Source organism: Scyliorhinus torazame, chromosome 2 (assembly GCF_047496885.1).
Source record: "Scyliorhinus torazame isolate Kashiwa2021f chromosome 2, sScyTor2.1, whole genome shotgun sequence".
Classification (NCBI taxonomy): domain Eukaryota; kingdom Metazoa; phylum Chordata; class Chondrichthyes; order Carcharhiniformes; family Scyliorhinidae; genus Scyliorhinus; species Scyliorhinus torazame.
In genome coordinates, this window is record NC_092708.1 from 358,674,128 (window position 1) to 358,682,416 (window position 8,289).

The following is an 8,289-nucleotide window of genomic DNA, read 5'->3' on the forward strand; positions in this document are numbered from 1 at the left end:
CGAGACACTTCCCTTGGGCGGAATTTACCAGCTGTTCACGCCAGAGGGAGATTCCGGGCCCACAGGTTTCCCAGCACCGTTGACAACAATGGGACCAAAAAAAACCCCGCTGGCGGGCCACCTCCGCTGCTGAAAAACACGCGGCACGTTGCGCAGGAAATCCCGCCCTAAATGTGGGCGAACGCCAGTGTGGACCCTGCCCAAAAGCTGGCTGGAAACACCCCGCCAAACTCACCCAAAATGACACTGAGAGATGTTTTCATTAAATCGTGCAAACAAAGTCATGAGCAACCCAGTGCAAGTTACTAAGGGCAATTAATTATTAGTAGATAAGCAGGAATAATTCTCAATTGAATTAATCGCTGATCCTGGGTGCTTTGTCATTACTTGCTTTACCTTGCATGCATAGCCATTGGCAATCTCTCACTTTAAAAATACTCAGCAGTTGCCAACAGGAAGAATTCCCTTGGGCTGTTGGTGCTCTGCAAACGCATCAGGAGATTGAGCGAGACTGGCATTTAAACATGTTTGGAAGCATTGTACTATAATTTGTTTTCTAATGTACTCGAAGTTTTGTAGTTGTTTGGACACATTTCTTTGACTTAAAAAGATAAATCTGATTCACGATCCAGGAATGAGGACCGAACATTCGTCTTGGAAATAAAATCAAAACAAAATGTTGCAACTTAAGCTTAATTCTCATGCAAGGAAATATGCACTTGCCCCTCAAGAAAACTGGCCAACTAAACCTGTCAGCAATAGTGTAACACAGAACAGGCCAGGATTTCTTTCACTTGAATACGATGAGCTTAAATAGCTCTTAGAAATGGAAATGAAATGTCAGTCTTCGCATGGTTTTAAGTGAAGGGGATTTTGATTGTTTGAAACCTGCAGCAGATAAAAGTGCACAGCATTAAGTCAAAATGGAAGTAGCCAGAATGGTACCTTTGAGAATTGACAGACTCATCAATTTTCCCAGCTGTCAACCGAAGATATCAGGAGGTGGTAATCCCAAATTCAGCTTCTACCCTTGCCATTCCTCCGGGACCAAAACTGTTTTCTTCCTCGTCTGGCAAAATTAACATCCCCAGCCCCCTTCACCTTCTACTGTCCATGCTTTCACTATCGAAAATCCTGCTCCAGCTGGAAGTCCCACCTCAACCTGCTGAAACCTGCATCTTCCCACAATTCCAGCACGATCATCCTCCCTAAGTGCTACTCGCCTGCTGCTGTGCTGGCGGGTCAATTTCAAAATATTCATCCTTGTTTTTAAATCTCTGTATCATATTTTTTTATCATGCTCTCTCTTGTACCCATGAATGCACCTTTTCTCCTTCTATACTGAACACTCTCCTTGCTATCCGTAATGGACAACTCTCTGTGCGAGCATTATGCTGCTGCCTTTGGGAAACCTCAATTCTGCATTCTTTTTCTTGATGCCCCCCTGCCCCTCTTCTCAAAAGCCTCCTCCATCTTCCTTTTCTGCAGCAGTGCGTTTGGTTCTCCAATCCAGCAACTCCATCCCATCCCCCTCACCCTTCCCCGTGCTGTGTGTGCACCAAACACATTTCTCCCTTATTACGAAGTACCCTGAGGTGACTCCCTGCACATGAGCAATGCTACATAAAGGCCAGTTACAATAAGAGCATCCTTGTGAAATAAACACAGCATCATTCTCGATTCAAAAGAAGCCTAATTGCACGGCTTCTATTTTAAATGGTGGTTTTGTTGGACAGTCGACGATAATCAGCCGCTTAATTGGAATGGAGTCGACAAATTGAGACAATAAGGATGAAACAAACTGACGTGGTAGTTCTTCACCATGGGAGATTAGCGCACACATGGAAAAATAAAAGAATCCTCATATCTTCTAAATGTACACGAGAGCCCTGGGAATTGCTGACGGCCAAAATCAGTCGGGTCTCCAGTGAGTGCGAATCAACAGCAAAAAACTAAAACATTGACTTTAATTACACGTAGGCTTGGTTTGAAGGAAGGAGATTTGGGAGTTTTCAACCAGTGCAGTAATGATATTCTTGTAATCCAGGAGTTTTCAGGGCTAGGGGAATATTTTAAATAAATGTATATGAGCTGCTCTAGAACTTGTAATTTCTCATATTTTTCTGGGCCCAACAGCAAAAAATTGGAAATTGGATCAACATAATATCAGGTTATAATATCAAATTATAATATATATTACAACCATTCATCAATGAATGACAACTAGACAGACTCTCTTTCTTTCCAACAAGCACTCGTTGATCAATCACCAGAATGGTCTTGTTAATCTACCTGGCAAGTTCCAGATTGCCATTTTAAAATCAAAATACAATTTGGAACCAAATTAAAACAGGAAGCATCATGTCAATAGAAAACAGCTAGTGATCCCTGTGAGTATGTTTGTGAAACTATTTTGCACAAAAACAAAATCACAATACATTATATTGCAACAGTGAAAACACGTCGTAAGTAGCTCTTTGACTGCAAAGAACTGTAACATGTTCCAAGATCATGAAAAGGGTGCAGGACAGACACATGTATTAGAAGCAGGAGTAGACCAGTTGTCCCTTGAGTCTGCTGTGCCATTAAGTAAGATCATGGCCGATCTGACTGTAGCCTTAACTTCACATTCCACATCTCCCCCCCCCCAACAAATTCTGTAGCCCCGCATTGGAAAATGTCATCAACTTAACTTCTAATTTCCACCCTTTCCCTTACCTTCACATGGTCTAACTCTGATTCTTTCCTTCCCTTCCTGGCTCCATATCTGGTCATCATCAAGCTATCAGCCAATGGTCAATATACGCCCATTAACTTCCACAGCTACCTTAACTACAAATCTTCCCACCCCACTTCCTGTAAGGACACTATCCCATTGTCCTAGTTTCCCCACCTCCATCATATCTGTCTTGATGTTGCAACATTCCATCCTAGAACTTCTGACACATCTTTTTTACTCGAGCATGGATTCCCATCCTCCGTCACCGTGGTTGATAAGGGGCCTCAACCATGTTGATTCCATTTCCTGCACAATTGTTCTCGCTCTTCCATCCACTCCAGGAAACACAATCGGCTTAATTTTGTCCTCACCTGCTGTCCCGCCAGCCTCCTTATTCGATGGATATTGCCTGATCTGTTTGGAGATGGTTCCTGGCACCATGAGGCGCCACCCTGCCAGAATGACGGCGTAAACTAATTTTTCTTGTGTGCCAGAGGCTCAGGATTCCATGAGAAACTGGTCTGAAACTGGAGAGTTCCACGTCAGTTTTCTATCTGAACCTGACACTTTGTCAAATCTTAGTATGATTCCACCCATTGTTTCCCTTTCTTTGCTGGATATATAAATGCAAACCTTTACTTTCTGAACTAAAATAAAGACTACGGAGTGAATTCTCTGTTGGTGGAATTCTCCATCACGCTGGCAGCGCTCCCCTGCCCGTGGGTTTCCTGGCAGCATGGGGTGCCCACAATGGAAAATCCCATTGGCAGGCGGCGGGAACCAAGAATCCCGGCAACTCCGCGCCACGGAGGAACACGTGGCTGGGGAGGTGGAGAATTCACCCCTACATGCTTGTGGTCCATATATAATGACTCGGGTAAACAGCCTAACTGAGTAACCCATCAGAAATTGCAGGTTGTAATTGTTGTGACGTTCAGTCCATCTGCTTTGAGAATATTCTCAGTGAAATCTCTACCTGTTTTCTATTTACACGACGCTTCCCGAATTAATTTGCTTTCACATTCTACTTTGTTTGTAAAATTGCAATCAAAGATTGGCAGGCAAATTAACAAGGAACTTCTGGTGCGAGAGTGGTACTCATTGAAAGGAAATGGTTATCTGCCTGACTGACATTTATTGATGAATGGCTGCAATGAAAAACAATTGGAGATGGTGTTAATAGTATGCTACACAAACAGATTGTTCATTTATTCACTGAGTATTGTAATGGAGAACCCAGGAACGACTTTACTGAGCACTGCATTGAACTTCATTTTCTCAAAGATATTTTTAGATGACACAGTCTCCGTAGCATGACATAATACCGCATCAAAACAATATTGATAGAAATTAGATCCACTTTAAAATAGTGACTGTACAGCCTGAAAAACCTTTTCATTCTTGGAGCAACTAATTCAGTTGCTGCTGGCTAAGAAACTGGAATCCTTCTTACAACAAACACAATGGGCTGGCTGCTCTTCAGTCTCCCAACACTTGTCCAGTTATGGGCCTGTGGCATTTTCTGAAAATCTCCCACCTTTAAATGTTTGGATTTTTCCAATTTCCAGATTAATTATTTGGTCGGGGAAATGCTACACTTTTCTTACGCATCCGGTGCAATTTATTTGAGCGTAGCAGTATTTTTCTGTCAAGTGGATAGAATTGCATTGTGCTCCGCATCACAATGACCCCTTCTTTTGTGAACTTAAACAACAGTAATCTCCTGCGGATAAAATAGTCTTTAGGATTGTCAGACATCAGCTCATTTGATTCTGCTCAAGATGCATAATGCAACTTCACTCGGGACAAAAACAAAATGAAAGTAATTTATCTGAAAATGCATTAAATAACCAGAACACTGCTTTGCAAAGCACACAGTATTTTTGGTAATGCACCCCTCAGCATTTTTACAAATCTTAGCCAAATTTTTTGGGCAAGCATTAGTAGTGCCCGAGTGTAATTGCATGACTTGCCATCGCCCCCAAGTTAAAATTGAGGCATAATTAATCAAAAGGTGTTTCGCAGGGATTCTAAACTGCTGGAATCCTTTTTCCTGGGATCTCGCTATCAATCATATAGTTAGAAAATAAATTAACTCTGGCATTCTTAGTCAGATGCTATCGTCTTTAAATGTATTTTGGAGTTACTCTCGTTGATATTAATACTCCTTCCAAGCATGTATGACCAACCATGTTAGTAACAATATAATAGGACCAAAATACACAGAACCAAACAAGCAGATCATAATTCTTTGTAGTTCATTTTAAAAAGGATGGTGAAATGTCCTTCATAAGAATCAGAATGAACAATAAATAAAATGTTGCACTCATACTTTCCCAAGAGTCAGATATAAATTAAGTGCTAATTATGTATGGTTTGACCAATTACCTTCAATGGATAACACCTTGTGGAGTTTTCTAATGGCATAATGCAGTATAATAGATAATTGATTTATTTGTTATCAGTTTTATTCGACAGCATTTTGCGGAGTACTGTTGGCATAATGCAGTGTTTTGCACATTTGACTTGTTTCAATTTTACTCTACAGAAGACCGCTGTTTGGAAAAACAAAATATGAGAAACATTAGCTACAGATTTGAAACATACTTTAGGTTTAGTATGTTTTCTACTCATACAATTTAGTTTTACTTCCCGCAAGTGACTAGCACCATGTTTTGGTTTTCAAATGGAATATCAAATTGCAAACATAACTGGCTGGCGTATATTTACAGGTATTAATGATAATCTACCACTCAGTACATTTGAGATCCTTTCTTTATAAAATAACAGATCTCCACAGCATCTTTTCATAACTTGCAGCAAATTTCAATGCATTATTATAATATTAATTATCCTTCGAGGAATTGATCTGGGTAAAAGAGCGTATTTGCATTTTGAACATCTCAAAACATCATCGTAAAGTACTTTAGCCAACTTTAAAATAGAATCGAGTGACATTATTTTGCAATGCGAATGAGTGAACTATAATTGAAAGATCACCACAATATGAATTGTGCATGTTTTATAATGTTAAAACAGTTCAGAACTGTGCCATTAATTAACGCTCATTTACATCTTTCAAACTATTAAACAGGAATGTACCATTGACCTGACATCTAATCAAATCAAATGTTTCAACTACTACACGTATAATACTAAGATCTAAATCATGCGAGCATTAGTTTAATGTCTATATTTAATTTTCAATCACAACCCAGAAGATGATGCACTTGAAATAAAAATTAAGTTGTGTAATTAATGTTTGTTTTCACTTTGCACAAACAGTTAACCATGAAATCCTGTATGGAAAATAACTACAGTTTTATTGGATAGAATTCTGTGCTGGAGACTCTCTAGTGCATCTAGTACTTTTGCTAACAATATCTAAGTACATTATCCTTTCAGTGCCTTAATATTGCTTCCATGTTATAGGGAAATGCAGGTATTCATGTTTCAGAAGCAGCAATAACTTGAACCCAATAGAAATGCAAATTTCTTACAATTTAATCTTATTAAAATATGAAAAGCAACTTGTAATTAGCATTTGTATACATAATTCCATATTTGCTTTTGATTTCTATGCAACAGATTTAAGTACTCACTGTATTATTGCTTTGTACTTTTAATTTTGTATAATTCAGTTTATTGTGCATAGTTTTTTGATGAAAGTAAAAGTTTAATGGACATCTTTGACTTTGCTATCTTTTGTTCTCTAACTGCATTTGATTCTCTGATAAAACTGCAGATGTGTTCTTTTGGCTCCTTTGCAGTTTTTATAGTAAATTGAACTTTCACCCATTTATGCTTGTACAAAATGGATAGCAAATTACTTAAGGGGCTGGTTTAGTACAGTGGGCTAAACAGCTGGCTTGTAATGCAGAACAAGGCCAGCAGTGCGGGTTGAATTCCTGTACCGGCCTCCCCGAACAGGGGCTGGAATGTGGCGACTAGGGGCTTTTCACAGTAACTTCATTGAAGCCTACTTGTGACAATAAATGATTATTATTACTTCAAAACATGTTACTTGTTACTACATCTTTACCCTTTGACATGCAGGCAGACTACTTTAGCAATAAGGCAATCAAAGTGGCACAAACTACACACTACAATATTCTTCCTAGTAAAGCTCACGTTTTTAAGATCCTGACAAGGAAGTCAGATGATGACCTAGGATCTATATTTAAATGAATTATGGCAATTTAATATGATATAATTCTACCTACTATATAGGGGGGTCCATCAGGCAGGGGCATCAAGACAAAACACTAATTTCAGTGTATTGTCAAGCTTTATAGCCTTTAATGCGATGATCAACCTACTAAATCCCAAACGCTTTAACAGCTCTGTTTCTGTTCATTCTTAAGAATTTTGTGGTTTACAAGCCAAGTATTTTTTTAAACTTTCCAAACTTTGCATATACTAAATGCAGTAAATTATAAATAAATCAGGTTGATGCTCATTGCTAAAGAAAGTATGCAGCTGATCCCTACAGACCAGCAACCCTTTGTTCCATTCCTGTTAGCTACACTCAGGTGTTCGATGGCTGGGGTGCTATGTTCAACCTAGTTCGGAAGGGAAAATTCAGCTATAGTTCCTGTTGTTGTGATCCATTAAATCTACATGGTTATCGGGCAAGAAACCTTGCTCTTCCCAACACTCAGTACGTACAAATCAAGAATGGTCCTTTTGAGGTACTAGAGGCTCACAGCAGAAACAATACAAATTGGCAAAATAGAACATAACCATAAAAAAAATCAAGACACAGGCTCATACCATTAAGGAAGTGATTTGTGAAAACATATTTTAAGGGAGTACATGAGCTGTCTCTTTGTATTGTTTCGAGCAGTGCGAAAGAGAATATTAACAAATAGAATCCGCTTCTGATCTGACTCCATGCAGTGAAGCGAGGCTAATCGGGGAGGCTGACTCTCGGGGTTGAAACTGAATGAAGTGTAACTCCAGCGCGTTGTCAGACAGGGTTTTAATAGTGCCCAGTCTGTTACTATTGTTGTGGGTCTTAGATGAGGTTGGTCTTGATCAGGATTGATGGAGACTGCTGGAGACATGGCTGTTAGTAAACTTACGGAACATTCAACAAAGTATGTACAGTACAAGGCTTCACATAGAACTGTCTCACAGCATTCTCTTGTCATGTGATCTTACATCACTGTTGAGGGTTCTGAGCATTTGCGAGCTTCGGGCAGGCTTTTTCAGTCTGTAAGAGGGTGACCTGTAAACAAGACCTGTTTTACTAGCTCTGGGTCACTTTCCATGTGGAGTTTGCGCATTCTCCCCATGTTTGCATGGGTTTCGCCCCTACAACCCAAAGATGTGCAGGGTAGGTGGTTTGGCCACACTAAATTGCCCATAATTGGAAAAAATGAATCGGGCACTCTAAATTTATATTTTAAAAAAACCAAAACAATGCATTGGACTACCTTGTAAAGAAGGCTAATGGTATGTTGGCCTTCATTGCGAGAGGTTTTGAGTATAGAAGCAGGGATGTGTTGCTGCAATTATACAGCGCTTTGGTGAGGCCACACCTGGAGTATTGTGTGCAGTTTTGGTCT